General features: G+C 42.1%; 1 pseudogene; it reads left to right on the top strand.

Moving 5' to 3' along the window:
- The first annotated feature begins 7,206 nt into the window (after positions 1–7,206).
- Positions 7,207–11,363, top strand: LOC122869768 (annotated as a pseudogene).
- The last annotated feature ends 6,310 nt before the right edge of the window (positions 11,364–17,673 follow it).

Here is a 17,673-nt window from a genome sequence, read left to right as displayed (position 1 = left end):
GTATTTTTTAACTATTTATAGTATATGTTTAATTAATGATGACTTCATTATTTTGCAATTTGTATAAGCTAGAACATTAATAGATGTTTCAGCTGCAAAGTGTCACAGACACGCCAGGCTCCACTATCAGTTAATCACACACCTGCACCCTATCACACTCCTGCTCCCCATCAGCACCTAATCACAGCCAGGAAAAAAGTACATCACTCACCTCAGCCAGTTGTCCGATCTCGTTTTACGAAGTACTCTACATGGGATTCTCCACGACTCCTATATTCCATTCCAGTGTGTTTCCCCGTCTCCGTACGTCATCGTCTGGTTGTGAGCTTACCTGCATACCTGTCTGCTCTGGCTGTAACCCAATAAAGAGCCATCTGTTTCTGTATCGGTGTCTCCTGCCTGTCTGTCCGTAACAGAAGATCGTACCCACACCGAAGGATTACAGCCCGAGCTCCACGGACCCCGTTCAAAAGCGGGTGGATTGTCCTCATCGGTACTCTCCACCAATCCAACCACACCCACTCCAGTCATCACTTCCATCACTTCCGCAGTCGCTCTGTCACCACGCGCCGCGGCAATCATCACTCACTGCTGAATCGCAGCAGCCAGCACCCCCTGCAGGATGGCAGCAGCTCCTCGCCCCCGGAATCTCCGCCGGCCACAGCAGTTCCCCGGACTTCCTGCTGGATCGCAGTCGCCTCCTTTCTCGGTTGGATCGCAGCACGCCGCAGGACCGACTGCTGGGTTGCAACAAGCTGCTGAACCATCGGCTGGGTCACAGCAGCAGCCATACCCTCCTTCTTGGCCGGAGTGGCAGGTTCCGGACTCTTGGACACCACTGGTCCAGCTCGCTCCTCTGCCAGTCATCCCATCACCGGCTCGCTGTCCGGCTGCTCCGTCGCCGGCTCCCTGTCCGGCTGCTCCATCGACCCCTGATCTGGTTCGCCAGCCTCCAGATGGCTCCCACCTTCGCCGCAGACCTCCAGAGGGTCCCCGCCTTCGTCTTCGCCTCAAGCCTCCAGAGCCGTACACCTGTCTTCCCCTCCTGTTATCTAATAAAGAACCATCTTTTTCCATCTCGGTGTCCCCAGCCTGTCTGTCTGTAACATCATCAGGGTGTTTTTCCTGCATTTCCTTATGTACAGTATAAGTTTAGAAGCTAAGTACACAAAACAACATTAGTATGATCTCTTTAAATTAGTTTTTACACAATACAATATTCACTTATAGTCGATACAGAAATTTACAAGAGTAATATAAAAATGTAGTGAAGACAAACATGTATCTATCTGTAGGAAACAATAATGTATTCATGAGGTTAAAATAAAACACTTTTGCCCAACCTTACCTGTACAAATTGTTTTGACTCTGGTTAAGGACATACTGTACTGCTGATCTGAATGTACTACTGTGTCACAAGCACCAGGATCAACTTACATAATAGTGAATATGATATGTTTTGAGAAGTGACAGGTGGTATTGTCAGTGCGGGTGAGAACAATACAGGTGTACTGACGTTTTTGATCAGGCTTTTCCAAAAGCCGTCTCACCAATTGGACGTGAATGCAAAGTGTCTAGGCAATCTTGATACTCAGGATTTAAATGAAAATATCAGTATTTGTTTTACAGGTGTGTGTGTTGGCAAATAGGACTATTTAGGTTTCGGTGCAGTCTGTGAATGTGCTGTTAGGCTTCGACCGTGACGCATACCTGTCAGGACTCCCTTAAGACTTGGTATTTCAGCCGGGGGTGTTGCTCTGTTTTGTGTCTGTTGGAAGCTCTCCTTTCCAGTGTTCACTCACTCACTCACTCACTCACTCACTCACTCACTCACTCACTCACTCCCTACAGTACTGGCTTTACAGATTCCTCCCACCTATTTTTTGGATTTGTTTTGATTATTTTGTTGTAAATAAATTATTTTATTATTTAGTATACCCCAGTGTTTCCTGTTTTTTGTCCCAGTCTAAGAGCTGGGCTATGACAGTGTAATACAACAGCAGTAATATTCCAATAATACATATATATATATATAATAAATGTAGCACTCTGAATGGAATATATATGTAGTTTAACTGCATTGCATTATGCAGAGAGGTGTTTCTACCCTCATTGATATAAATGGGGTGGACAAAATAATAGAAACACCTGTCAGTATAAAACAATACAGTTCAACAGCACAACAAACTGCAGTCTCCAAGATGACCATAAAGTTGAATCAACACGTCTCTAAAACTGTTTCTACAAAAACTGAACATTATAACCTTCATGAAGGTCAAACTAATACATTATTACAACAGTCCTGCAATAAATCTAAGATAGGTGTACTTAATAAACTGGCAACATGATATATTTTGCTGATAATACTTATGTACTAAAGTACAGTTTTGAATGCAAGACTTCTACTTGTAATGGAGTATTTTTATACTGTGGTATTGCTACTTTTAGTTAAGTAAAAGACACTTCTTCCACCACTGATATTTGCAATAACCCAATTAGAAATTGTTCAATAATGAAAATGCACATTTTCATAAATTAAAATTCTAATAATCTACACTGTCACCTGACAACTGGGTTAAAGCCCATTTAGTTCTCTTATCTAGTCAGATGTTGTCTCACAGGTTTTCGATTCACTTGCACGCAGAACCTGTACGTACTTTTCAATTGAGTGATAAGCTTGAGAGCCGTGATCTGATTGTAATCTGCACAAAAATGTTGTTTACCCTCCTTTCTGTGGCATCTCAATTGTAAAACTACACTGTATTACAGTATGTAAAAGATGTAACTTTTTAACCACTTTTATGCAGCTTTTTCCAAGAAATACTGTATGAGCCTGCAGAACCTACATTTTAAAATTGAGACTGATTTAGATTGTAATCTCAGCTTTAACCTGGTTAAATAAAGGATTTTGTTACAGATTTTTTGTCTTTTGTGTGTGACAACAGATTTAATAATTAGCATTTAATTTGCTTTTGACATCAGTAAGATAGAGTTGTTGTTGTAAAACCCTGCAAATATATTTACATGCTGTTTTTTCCTGGTTCAAGGGTGTAGGACTCACTCAAAACTTCCCTGAGTTTCTACATGTCCGTGTTGTCTGCTTTGGTAAAGTTGATTCTATAAGTAGTGGCATAATTTAATTTATGCAAACTAATAATGCTTGTTGCACCCTCTGTGGTGTCCATAGTGCTTTTTATTTATTGTCAGTCATTTTTGTTTAACTGTCTCAGTTTTTCTGGTTAATTCTAGTGAGGCTACACTGAGGACGGTGGTTGCATATTTCTAATTGATAATCCGTTGTATGCACAGGCTGCAAAGTGCTGTCTGTAGGAATATATTGCTGGTTTGGACACAAGGGCTTGCGTGATGTTGTTTCATTAGTGTATACATTGACATTCAATGCAATTTATTTTGTAGTCAAAGGTGTTCTTTTATGTAGCAGTTTTTGGCCAAGTGATGGGTCAAAACATCATTTAACATGAATACTGAATTCACCCAACTTTTTACTGTGTATGGATAACTAATAAATAAACTTATAAACGTATGTTTTATTTCATGGTTTTTGTTAAGACATTTTGCAGTAATGCAAAAACTGCACATTTAGACAAAGAATTATGCAATTTATCCTTTTTCATCAGCTCAAACACAAAAGCTGCTGTTAATGAAATATGAGAGTCTCAGTGGTGGAATGTAATTTGCTAAAATACAGGACTTAAAGTGGCTATAGTCAATATATCTATAATAACAATGTACCAAGTGACTATGTGAAAGGGGTCGCTCGTAGTGATGAAACTACAAAGAATAATCACCTGAATCTGCTGCTCCCCTTGACTTTACAGAATTTTATAACAACTTTCAGTTCACTGTTTATCTGTTCGGCCCGCAACTTTACTGTTTTGCTTCATTCTCACCGCTCTCATAGCGTTGTTTTCGGCCGCAGCAGGCAGCTGTTTTCAGCGAAAAAGCTCTGAAACTCCACTGTACACTACCTGCTTAGCACCAAATGGCAGAGTTAGAGACAAGCTGGTGAACATAGTGGAGCATTTAGCAGCCAAAGAGCCAGATATGTCCCTCAGGAGTTGGTGGAGACAAAAAACAGAGCTAAAAGAGAGTGAATATTCATCAGGGGGCCAGAAACATGACTCCACATGAACAATAATGTTGCTCCGTAATTGCTGGATGTGTAAATAAGCAACTGTTTGCTAGCAAGTTCATCACGTCATCACATTAGATTTTACATACAAAACAAATGATCATCTTATGAAATATGATGAACTGTTATACATTAAACTACCCAACAGTATATAAACTAGCTCCATCCTGACCAAATGCAACATAAAGCTGCTACTTACACATTGATGCATCAGTCATAATAATCCAGTAATATAATATATAAGAGTGTAACACTCACAGGAGTTGTGTTTCTGAATTATGAGTACTTTTACTTTTGACTTTCAGTGCATTTGCTCATAATACTTTTACTTGAGTATCATTTCTAGTACATTACGTTTAATGTTTTTATATTGCATTATTGCTACTTTGACTTAAGTAAAGGATCTTAGTAGTGAGAGAGTAAGCACAGAGCAAAGAGGTGATACAATCTTTGATGGTTCTGTATGACGCACATGCACTGAAAGACACAGTCCTTTCCCTCTGACGTGTGACTATTCTTGATGTGAGGTGTTGTTCATTCATCTGAAAGAAAAGGTGGAACTCTGCAAAACAGGTTTTTCTTTCTAGAAAGGTTGCAGCATCACCGAGCTGATCAACAGAAAAATGCAGAAGTTCACTGAGACAAAACAACTCTTATCTGCTAACATCCAGTACCTTAAGAATATCTGGTCATTCTTGACGTTGCAGCCCACACACAAACACACTGTAAAAGCGTGAGAAATAAGGAAGCAACCCTTCAGAACCTGATCAAGGATTTGCATCACTTTTCATGGCTTGTTAATTCCATTGTTAAATGGCCTACATGTACAATGATGAACTTACACCTTTCTGTTTATGCACTTAAGACATATCTTGATATATATTATCAACAAATCAACCTATATAATATCTCGTGAAAAACTAAATGAAGGACCTCGATGCAAATTAAACGCAAGTTTTGCCTTGAATCATCAGTTAAATCTTGTTTATCTAGAATATCTTAGAATATATATCTTAAGTTGCACAGTTGAGAACTGGTATTCACCCTCTGGTTTGCAAACAATATTAGAAGGAAAACAGATTGTGTGAGCTGTGTGGTTTGGGAGACGTGGAAAATTTGTTGCATTTTCTTTTAGGATGATTTAAGAGTTAATTTTCCATGAAATGGCTCAAAAAAGGGAAAAAAGCTGCAATATTCTGGTGAACAGATGATAAACAATTGGAATGGGTGTTTTATTTTGAAGTGTTTAAGTTTCCCAACTTAAGAAAAGGCAAGATGGACTATATAATCAATATTTATTAAGATTTCTCCTGTATTAAATAGTAAATGTTTTTTGTTTGTGATTGATGAATTTTGTTGAAGGCAATGAACGTCTGAAGATATGACTGTGAAAGTTGTTGGAGTAGGTTTTCGATCTTTTTGGACTTTTCTTTCTCTGTAGTATTGTTTGATTTGTTTGTGGTGTCTTGTAAGTCCAGAGTTATCTGTGTTTCTGTGTGTGTGTGTGTGTGTGTGTGTGTGACCTCTCAAAGGCGTTCTAGAATCCATTCTAGAATCCATGACTCATCAGCAGCACATAGTTCCCCACATTCAGGATCAAAGCTCACATCAGAAACTGCTGAAGACAGTACGCATCCTAGAAAATGGAAGAGCCACAAAAAAGTGCCGTATCTCAAGAAGATACACCAGAGGATTGCCTACAGAAGCAAATCAACTCTGGGGACACCATGGACCGATCTCAAACATCCCCGGAGTCTGCTGATCCTTCTGCCTCTGGCTGTGATTCGACAACCGAGGCAGAAAGTGAGACCCAGCTCCGGTGGTTTGTTACCCTGCTGACGACGAGAGTGTTGATTAAGTGTCACGCTCTCCAGAACCGCAGCCAGGAGGAGTGGGTCTCCCACATCAGACACCTGGTAAACCAGACGATGGAGGGACTCACTGTCACTGAAGGCTTCTGCCCGGAGGTGAAGAACACCAAGAGAGTCTGCAAGGCTGTGGTGAAGGACCTGCAGAAGAAGTTCTGCGGGAGGCGCCTGCTGGAGTCTGTAATAGTATTACAGGATCCAGTTGTGGACGCAGCCATTGTCCAGTCTTTGCAGGCTCAAATCAAAGACTTTCCTGCTCGGCTCGCAAAGAAAGCTGCCTCCCGAAGTTCCTGGAAGGATGTGCTCCAGATCGTTGCTTTCCACGTATGTTTAATAGCTGCATTTGTTCTAATTGCTCTCATTATATAAAGCAGCACACCAGCAGCTGCAGGTGGAGGAGGTTTGCAACATTGCAGCAATGTCCACAGTCAGTAGACTATAGGGCCGCACAGTGGCTCAGTTGTTAACACTGTGGCCCCACAGAATCAAGGTCAGGGTCACACCGGCCCCGACTCTTGTTGCTGTGTGGAGTTTCTCCCTGTGTCGGCGTGGGTTTACTCCGGGTGCTCCGGTTTCCTCCCACACTCTCAGTTTGGACAATAAAAATGTTTAACTGTATTTCTGATGTCTGAGGAACTTCTTCTTAAATTAGAGTCATAAGACAGTGTGGATTAGCTGACCTTGACACACACACACACACACACACACACACATAGTAATAAAAACTTAATTAATTTATTCTCATATCTCTGGACTGATTTCAAGATGGAAAAATTGCCCAAACTTTGCCTGTATAATGTGAAATAACTTAAATAAAAAAGGGAATAATACATATTAAATCAGGATACACTCACATGGTCCACAAGAAGAGCACATGGCACATTGTAGTTTGCTGACATTTTTGTACATGTTATTATTATCTCAGGTGGTTTTCTACATTTTCCACACACACATTTATTATCCTGAGCAATTAGATGATCACATTTTGGCTTTTGCTCAAACATGTACACAGCTGGAAATTATGACACAGTATGTTACAGTAAGACGACAAAACTTTGTACACTTTCCTGAAACAACTTTGCTCCAGCTGAGCACGACGATGTGACCTCAGGGTAAAATTTACAGAACACGGTGTAGCCAAAGCAGCAGACAAATACCTGACTGAATGAGTGATGTTCTAAAACCTGCAGGGAGGAGCTAAACGGTAAACAGAGTGACTAACCCACTGCAACCAGGCAGTGACTGTGAGTGAGTATATAAACTTCCTGCACTCTGCATCTGCAGTATGTGCTGCATCTGTGAGGACAATCAGGACACTCGACATGACAACCCAAACAGGTAAGAGGGTTGACTACTGCAACAAGAAAAGTGTAGAACGTAGAATTCATTACATTAATGGTATCTATGATTAGAAATAACTAAGGACTGACCAAATAAAACAGGCTTTATGGCATTAGTTTAATCTTTATTCAGATTTTTCCAGGTGATCATAATTACTAAAGACTTAAATGTTGTAAATAACAGTGATATGACAGATATATAAAGTATATAAGACAAGGATTCTGCAACTTCTACTTTTATTGCAATATTTGCAATCGTTATTTAGTTACTTGAAATCCTTTGTCATTAAGTGTTTGATTTTTCTAACTTCTGTCTTTGCAACATGTTGCAAGCTACAAAGAATAATTTTGCCAAATTTTGGTCTACACAATTTGATTTATTATTTAAACACCTATAGTGACCACTAAGTAGTCACCTAAATCTACTAACTGTCTAACAGAGCTGGCAATGAGTAGCAGCGTCTGATGAATTGAATAGCTGTTTTAGAGCAATCCACTATTTCTTGGCTAGCACCAACTGGCCATTAAATTATCACCAGCTATGTTAATATTATTATTATAGTGCTCATTTATTTGTAGCATGCAATGAGCAGCGTTTTGAGGAGTAGCTTAATATTGGTCAGTGTTAGATTTATCTGTCTTATTCAAAAACAATTCGTCATCGGTGTGGTGCAATTCCTTGTGTCATTGTCATTAATTGCAAATCATTCTGATGTTATGACAAGTGAGTAATAGTGAGTATCTGTTTCCCTGTGTTCCATGTTTAAGTAATATAATGTGTTTTTTCCAGCCAGGAACATGGCCTCCGTGCCGTATGATGTGCAGTTCAGGTGCTGCATCTGTCTGGACACCTACAACAACCCTGTCTCCATCCCATGTGGACACAACTTTTGCCTGGACTGCATAGAAGGCTTCTGGGACATGAAGGACAAGTCAGAGTGTCCGCTGTGCAAAGAGACATTCAGAAAACGTCCAGAACTCAGGATCAACCGAGGATTTGCTGAAATCATTGAAATCTTTACAAGGTTTGTTTTGAATCTCTTTATTACTTTTTGAAGCATTCTGGTTCTTTCGGATGATTGCAAATCATATAAAAAAGCTAAATATTTGAATTGAATTGAGATTTAACAGAAGTGAATTCAAATCAAAAGGTCTCTGCTGCCCACAAAAACACAAGAGGAGGATGTCGACATTGTGAAACATTCCCCAAACCAACTCTTCGAGGCTGACGAAGTTCCCTGTGACATCTGCCAGGGAAACAAGTCAACAGCGGTCAAGTCGTGCCTCGTGTGTCAGGTGTCTTACTGTGAGCTTCACCTCACACCACACCTGAGGGATCCAGCCCTGCAGAGACACCGGCTGACAGATCCGGCCACCTTCCCCACCGGTCAGCTCTGCAGAAAACACAACAAGCCGCTGACGATGTTCTGCAAGAACGACCAGACGCCTGTGTGCGTGAGTTGCACAGAGAGGCACCATAAACACCATGAGACCGTCCCCATGGAGAAGGAGAGCAAGAGGATCAAGGTGAGGAAAAGTTTATTTTATTGTTTCTGTATTTTGTCATTTTTAAGTGAGAAAATAAACTCAGTCACCCAGTCAACATATTTTCCCTTGAAGCCATTAAACCTTTTCTCTCAGCACTTGCATTTTTGTGCATTTTTCAGCAAACTATATTCAAAATGTTATATCTTCTAACCTTTTGCAGATGCATTTGAGGGAGACGAAGGCCGACATTCAACAGATGATCCACGCCAGACTGAGCAAAATGGAGCAGATAAAAAATTCAGTGGATCTCAGCAAAGTAAGGCCGGCATTGTTGTCTGGATGCATGTTCAAAAAGAGTTAACTGCTCAGGTGTGTCTGTTTTTTATCTGTAAATTTACATGTTCTATTGTTTCAATCGACAGAAAATCAGAGAGAGAGATACAGAGCAGCGCTCAGGTCTGCACCCTGCTGATAACCGCCATTGAGAGACAACAGGCCGGGCTGGTCGAGGAGCTCGAGGAGAGGCAGGGAGAAGCTGAGAGGAGAGCCGAGGAGCTGCTGGTCGAGCTGGAGCAGGAAATCAACCAACTGCAGACGAGGAGCAGCGAGCTGCAGCACCTGGAGCTCACTCAGCACCCTCTTCACCTCCTACAGGTTAGATACCTGAACTGCATTTCAACATTTCTGTGCTGCGTCAGCATTTCAAGAACTCATGAGAAACCCCATGTGTCTTCCTCCCTATTTTAGAGCTTCCCATCTCTAAGTAAACTCCCATCCACTAAAGACTGGTCTGAGGTGGCAGTCCACTCAGATAACTGCATGGGGACAGTGAGGAGAGCTGTCTCTAAGCTGGTGGACATCTGCCAGGAACTTGGGAACAAACTGTCTGCAGAAGGTCAGTAGTCTTTTGGCTGAAAATCTTTATCTACTTCACAAAATGACCAAAGATTCGAGCGATAGATTGTGAAAATCAATGCATGAAATCAACCTTTTCGTTCTCCGTTTTTGCAGAAGCAGACAAGATGGATCAATGTGCAGGTATGTTCACAATCATACATCCATTGCTTATTTCAATAACATAGGTTAACCTTTATTAGTACCCGTTTTTATTATCCGACTCACTGTTTTTCTTCTTTGTTTCTGCAGTCGATGTCACTCTGGACCCCGAGACTGCTTCAGGCTGGCTGGTCCTGTCTCCAGACAGAAAGAAGGTATTGTCTGATTGTACGATCATTGACTTAAATGTGTGAAGAGCACAGTCGCCTTAGGAAACTAATAGTTCTTCAGAATAGTTTCTCACATTTAAGACTGTAAAGACAGCAGGACATGTAAAACATGATAAGGCAATTAATTGGTAGCGGTGACAACGACAATGTTGCTAATCAGGCCAATGTTCAATATGATGAAGATGACGATGATAACCATGATTTCATTGATCCACAGGTGAGCCTCAGCAGCCAGAAGGCCCCGCTCCCAGACAATCCTCAGCGATTTGACTCCTGCGTCTGCGTTTGGGGAAACAAAGCTTCACATCTGGAAGACGCTACTGGGTGGTTCAGGTAGGAGCTCAGAAACAAGAAAACACACTTTAAGCTCAAAATTTTCAGTTGGAGTAACACATTACATTTAACATGATACTGTACAGAAAAAGCCTAAAAATAATTTTCCGCTGTCATATGCATGTCTGAGCTGGTTGTTTGAAAGTGTTTGGTGTGTCTGACTTTGTATTTTGTACGTTGTGTTTCAGGTTGGAGATAAAACTGACTGGGATCTTGGAGTGGCTAGAGAGTCCATCAACAGGAAGGGGGCCATCACTATTCGTCCCGACAGCGGTTACTGGGCGATCTGCCGGCGAAAAGGTGGCAGTCTCAGCGCCTGCGCCGGCCCCTCCGTCACCCTCAAATGCCAGGAAACCCCCCAGAAAGTCGGTATCTTCCTGGACTACGAGGAAGGGTCGGTGTCTTTCTACGACGCAGAAGCAAAGACACTCATTTACGCTTACAGCGGGTGTCACTTCTCTGAGCCTCTCTACCCATACTTTAACCCCTGTGTTCAAGAAAATGGAAAGAACGCCGCCCCGCTCATTATCTGTCCTCTTGAGGGAAGGGTCAGGGAAGGACAGGACATAATCATTGAGTCAGATGTGTGATGTGCCATTAGAAAGGATGATGTTAAAAACAGATATTTTTGTTCTTTTTTTAGATCAAGAACATTTTTGAACCTATTTTGGTTTAAACACATTTATTGTACTGTAACAGTATTCGACACTGACTTGCAACAGGCCGAAATTCATCAGTTATTTCTGTTTTTAATAACACAGCAACACTCTGCAGAATACATGATGCTATTTCTCACAACATGAATTGTTTTCATTGAATCTTTATTATTCTTTCTTTGAATAAAATGCTTTAAATATTGTTGAAGACATTGCAAAACTTTATTCCATAGCCCAAATGGGCTATGAGATACAAACTGTGAAACTGAAAATAAAAGCCATGTTTTGAAATATAAAAACTGTGAAAATGTGTCATTTTGAATTCTCGCCCATTTAAGGACAATTCGTTTGTCGTTTTTGTATGTATTTAACATAAGTTTAAATTCTGCTTAAGTATTTTTTTAACTATTTATAGTATATGTTTAATTAATGTTGACTTCATTATTTTGCAATTTGTATAAGCTAGAACATTAATAGATGTTTCAGCTGCAAAGTGTCACAGACACGCCAGGCTCCACTATCAATTAATCACACACCTGCACCCTATCACACTCCTGCTCCCCATCAGCACCTAATCACAGCCAGGAAAAAAGTACATCACTCACCTCAGCCAGTTGTCCGATCTCATTTTACGAAGTACTCTTCATGGGATTCTCCACGACTCCTATATTGCACTCCAGTGTGTTTCCCCGTCTCCGTACGTCATCGTCTGGTTGTGAGCTTACCTGCATACCTGTCTGCTCTGGCTGTAACCCAAAAAGAGCCATCTGTTTCTGTATCGGTGTCTCCTGCCTGTCTGTCCGTAACAGAAGATCGTACCCACACCGAAGGATTACAACCCGAGCTCCACGGACCCCATTCAAGAGCAGGTGGATTGTCTCCGTCGGTACTCTCCACCAATCCACCCACATCCACTCCAGTCATCACTTCCGTCACTTCCGCAGTCGCTCTGTCACCGCCGCTGCAATCATCACTCACTGCTGGATCGCAGCAGCCATCAATCACTGCTGAATCGCAGAAGCCAGCACCCCCTGCAGGATGGCAGCAGCCAGCACCCCCTGCAGGATCGCAGCAGCTCCTCGCCCCTGGACTCTCCGCCGGGCCGCAGCAGCTCCCCGGACTCCCTGCTGGATCGCAGTCGAATCCTTTCTCGGCAGGACCGACTGCTGGGTCGCAACAAGCTGCTGTACCATCGGCTGGGTCACAGCAGCAGCCATACCCTCCTTCTCGGCCGGAGTGGCAGGATCCGGACTCTTGGACACCACTGGTCCAGCTCGCTCCTCTGCCAGTCATCCCGTCGCCGGCTCCCTGTCCGGCTGCTCCATCGACCCCTGATCTGGTTCGCCAGCCTCCAGATGGCTCCCGCCTTTGCTGCAGGCCTCCAGGGGGTTCCCGCCTTCGCCGCAGACCTCCAGGGGGTTCCCACCTTCGGCGTCAGGTTCCAGAGGGTCCCCACCTTCGCCGCCAGGTTCCAGAGGGTCGCCGCCTTCGTCTTCACCTCAAGCCTCCAGAAGGTCCCCGCCTTCGTCTTCGCCACCGGCCTCCTGTGACTCTCCGTCCCCCCTCTGCCAGTCATCCCGTCACTGGCACCCTGTAACTGCTGTCCCATCGCTGGCTCCCTGTCCGGCTGCTCCGTCGCCAGCTCCCTGTCCGGCTGCTCCATCGACCCCTGATCTGGTTTGCCGGCCTCCAGATGGCTCCCGTGGTCGCCGCAAACCTCCAGGGGGTTTCCTGCATTTCCTTATGTACAGTATAAGTTTAGAATCTAAGTACATAAAACAACATTAGTATAATCTCTTTAAATTAGTTTTTACACAATACAATATTCACTTATAGTCAATACAGAAATGTACAAGAGTAATATAAAAATGTAGTGAAGATAAACATGTATCTAATGTAGGAAACAATAATGTATTCATGAGGTTAAAAAAAACACTTTTGCCCAGCCTTACCTGTACAAATTGTTTTGACTCTGGTTAAGGACATACTGTACTGCTGATCTGAATGTACTGAATGTACTACTGTGTCACAAGCACCAGGATCAAATTACATAATAGTGAATATGATATGTTTTGAATGACAGGTGGTATTGTCAGTGCGGGTGAGAACAATACAGGTGTACTGACGTTTTTGATCAGGCTTTTCCAAAAGCCATCTCACCAATTGGACATGAATGCAAAGTGTCTAGGCAATCTTCATACTCAGGATTTAAATGAAAATATCAGTGTTTGTTTTACAGGTGTGTGTGTTGGCAAATAGGACTATTTAGGTTTCGGTGCAGTCTGTGTATGTGCTGTTAGGCTTCCACCGTGACGCATACCTGTCTGGACTCCCTAAAGACTTGGTATTTCACCTTGGGGCGGTGCCTTACGTCCTGCATTGCTCTGTTTTGTGTCTGTTGGAAGCTCTCCTTTCCAGTGTTCACTCACTCACTCACTCACTCCCTACAGTACTGGCTTTACAGATTCCTCCCACCTATTTTTTGGATTTGTTTTGGTTATTTTGTTGTAAATAAATTACTTTATTATTTAGTATACCTCAGTGTTTCCTTATATATAAGGAAACATATATATAGATCTACCACACCAGACAAGACCCAAGGTGTAGGCTGTGCAAAGAGGCCCCTGAGACAATCCAGCACATAACTGCAGGGTGTAAGATGCTGGCAGGAAAAGCATACATGGAGTGCCATAACCAAGTGGCTGGCATAGTGTACAGGAACATCTGCACTGAGTATGGACTGGAAACCCCGAGGTCAAAGTGGGAAACACCTCCAAAGGTGGTAGAGAATGACCGAGCCAAGATCCTGTGGGACTTCCAGATTCAGACTGACAGAATGGTAATGGCGAACCAGCCTGACATCGTGGTGGTTGACAAACAGCAGAGGAAAGCTGTTGTGGTTGACGTGGCAATACCAAGTGATGGCAACATCAGGAAAAAGGAACATGAGAAACTAGAGAAATACCAAGGGCTCAGAGAAGAGCTGGAGAAGGCCTGGAAGGTGATGGCAACAGTGGTGCCCGTGATCATCTGCGCACTCGGGGCAGTGACCCCCAAACTGGAGGAGTGGCTACAGCAGATCCCTGGAAGAACACCAGACATCTTGGTCCAGAAGAGTGCAGTACTAGGAACAGCAAAGATACTGCGCAGAACCCTCAAGCTCCCAGGCCTCTGGTAGAGGACCCGAGCTCGAAGGATGAGACCACCCGTGGAGGGTGAAGAACAAAGTTTATATATATATATATATATATGATAAATGTAGCACTCTGAATGGAATATATGTAGTTTAACTGCATTGCATTATGCAGAGAGGTGTTTCTGTTATTTGGCCTACCCTCATTGATATAAATGGGGTGGACAAAATCATAGAAACACCTGTCAGTATAACACAATACAGTTCAACAGCACAACAAACTGCAGCCTCCAAGATGACCATAAAGTTGAATCAACACGTCTCTAAAACTGTTTCTACAAAAACTGAACATTACAACCCTCATGAAGGTCAAACTAATACATTATTACAACAGTCCTGCAATAAATCTAAGATAGGTGTACTTAATAAATTGGCAACACGATGTATTTTGCTGCTAATACTTATGCACTGCAGTACAGTTTTGAATGCAAGACTTCTACTTGTAATTGAGTATTTTCATACTGTGGTATTGCGACTTTTAGTTAAGTAAAAGACACTTCTTCCACCACTGATATTTGCAAAAGCCCAATAAGAAATTGTTGAACAATGAAAATGCACATTTTCATAAATTAAAATTCTAATAATCTATACTGTCACCTGACAACTGGGTTAAAGCCCATTTAGTTCTCTTATCTAGTCAGATGTTGTCTCACAGGTTTTCGATTCACTTGCCCACAGAACCTGTACGTACTTTTCAGTCAAGTGATAAGCTTGAGAGCTGTGATCTGATTGTAATCTGCACAAAAATGTTGTTTACCCTCCTCTGTGTGGCATCTAAACTTTAAAACTACACTGTATTACAGTATGTAAAATATCTAACTTTTTAACCACTTTTATGCAGCTTTTTCCAAGAAATACTGTATGAGCCTGCAGAACCTACATTTTAAAATTGAGACTGATTTAAATTGTAATCTCAGCTTTAACCTGGTTAAATAAAGGATTTTGTTACAGATTCTTTGTCTTTTGTGTGTGACAACAGATTTAATCATTGGCATTTATTTTGCTTTTGACATCAATAAGATAGGTTTGTTGTTGTAAAACCCTGCAAAATATAATATATTTTTCCTGGTTCAAGGGTGTAGGACTCACTCAAAACTTCCCTGAGTTTCTACATGTCCGTGTTGTCTGCTTTGGTGATGTTGATTCTATAAGAAGTGGCAGAATTTAATTTATGCAAACTGATAATGCTTGTTGCACCCTCTGTGGTGTCCATAGTTCTTTTTATTTATTGTCAGTCATTTTTGTTTAACTGTCTCAGTTTTTCTGGTTAATTCTAGTGAGGCTACACTGAGGACGGTGGTTGCATATTTCTAATTGATAATCCGTTGTATGCACAGGCTGCAAAGTGCTGTCTGTAGGAATATATTGCTGGTTTGGACACAAGGGCTTGCGTGATGTTGTTTCATTAGTGTATACATTGACATTCAATGCAATTTATTTTGTAGTCAAAGGTGTTCTTTTATGTAGCAGTTTTTGGCCAAGTGATGGGTCAAAACATCATTTAACATGAATACTGAATTCACCCAACTTTTTACTGTGTATGGATAACTAATAAATAAACTTATAAACGTATGTTTTATTTCATGGTTTTTGTTAAGACATTTTGCAGTAATGCAAAAACTGCACATTTAGACAAAGAATTATGCAATTTATCCTTTTTCATCAGCTCAAACACAAAAGCTGCTGTTAATGAAATATGAGAGTCTCAGTGGTGGAATGTAATTTGCTAAAATACAGGACTTAAAGTGGCTATAGTCAGTCACAGTCACAGAGTTGTCTGTGTTTGTGTGTGTGTGTGTGTGTGTGTGTGTGTGTGTGTGTGTGTGTGTGTGTGTGACCTCTCAAAGGCGTTCTAGAATCCTTTCTAGAATCCATGACTCATCAGCAGCACATAGTTCCCCACATTCAGGATCAAAGCTCACATCAGAAACTGCTGAAGACAGTACGCATCCTAGAAAATGGAAGAGCCACAAAAAAGTGCCGTATCTCAAGAAGATACACAAGAGGATTGCCTACAGAAGCAAATCAACTCTGAGGTCACCATGGTCCGATCTCAAACATCCCCGGAGTCTGCTGATCCTTCTGCCTCTGGCTGTGATTCGACAACCGAGGCAGAAAGTGAGACCCAGCTCCGGTGGTTTGTGACCCTGCTGACGACGAGAGTGTTGATTAAGTGTCACGCTCTCCAGAACCGCAGCCAGGAGGAGTGGGTCTCCCACATCAGACACCTGGTAAACCAGACAATGGAGGGACTCACTGTCACTGAAGGCTTCTGCCCGGAGGTGAAGAACACCAAGAGAGTCTGCAAGGCTGTGGTGAAGGACCTGCAGAAGAGGTTCTGCGGGAGGCGCCTGCTGGAGTCTGTAATAGTATTACAGGATCCAGTTGTGGACGCAGCCATCGTCCAGTCTTTGCAGGCTCAAATCAAAGACTTTCCTGCTCGGCTCGCAAAGAAAACTGCCTCCCGCAGTTCCTGGAAGGATGTGCTCCAGATCGTTGTTTTCCACGTATGTTTAATAGCTGCATTTGTTTTAATTGCTCTCATTATATAAAGCAGCACACCAGCAGCCGCAGGTGGAGGAGGTTTGCAACATTGCAGCAATGTCCACAGTCAGTAGACTATAGGGCCGCACAGTGGCTCAGTTGTTAACACTGTGGCCCCACAGAATCAAGGTCAGGGTCACACCGGCCCCGACTCTTGTTGCTGTGTGGAGTTTCTCCCTGTGTCGGCGTGGGTTTACTCCGGGTGCTCCGGTTTCCTCCCACACTCTCAGTTTGGACAATAAAAATGTTTAACTGTATTTCTGATGTCTGAGGAACTTCTTCTTAAATTAGAGTCATAAGACAGTGTGGATTAGCTGACCTTGACACACACACACACACACACACACACACATCGTAATAAAAACTTAATTAATTTATTCTCATATCTCTGGACTGATTTCAAGATGGAAAAATTGCCCAAACTTTGCCTGTATAATGTGAAATAACTTAAATAAAAAAGGGAATAATACATGTTAAATCAGGATACACTCACATGATGGTCCACAAGAAGAGCACATGGCACATTGTAGTTTGCTGACATTTTTGTACATGTTATTATTATCTCAGGTGGTTTTCTACATTTTCCACACACACATTTATTATCCTGAGCAATTAGATGATCACATTTTGGCTTTTGCTCAAACATGTACACAGCTGGAAATTATGACACAGTATGTTACAGTAAGACGACAAAACTTTGTACACTTTCCTGAAACAACTTTGCTCCAGCTGAGCACGACGATGTGACCTCAGGGTAAAATTTACAGAACACGGTGTAGCCAAAGCAGCAGACAAATACCTGACTGAATGAGTGATGTTCTAAAACCTGCAGGGAGGAGCTAAACGGTAAACAGACAGAGTGACTAACCCAC

The sequence above is a fragment of the Siniperca chuatsi genome, linkage group LG22 (assembly GCF_020085105.1).
Source record: "Siniperca chuatsi isolate FFG_IHB_CAS linkage group LG22, ASM2008510v1, whole genome shotgun sequence".
NCBI lineage: Eukaryota > Metazoa > Chordata > Actinopteri > Centrarchiformes > Sinipercidae > Siniperca > Siniperca chuatsi.
Note: the sequence above shows the minus strand (reverse complement) of the source record. Positions and strands in the feature narration are given on the sequence as shown.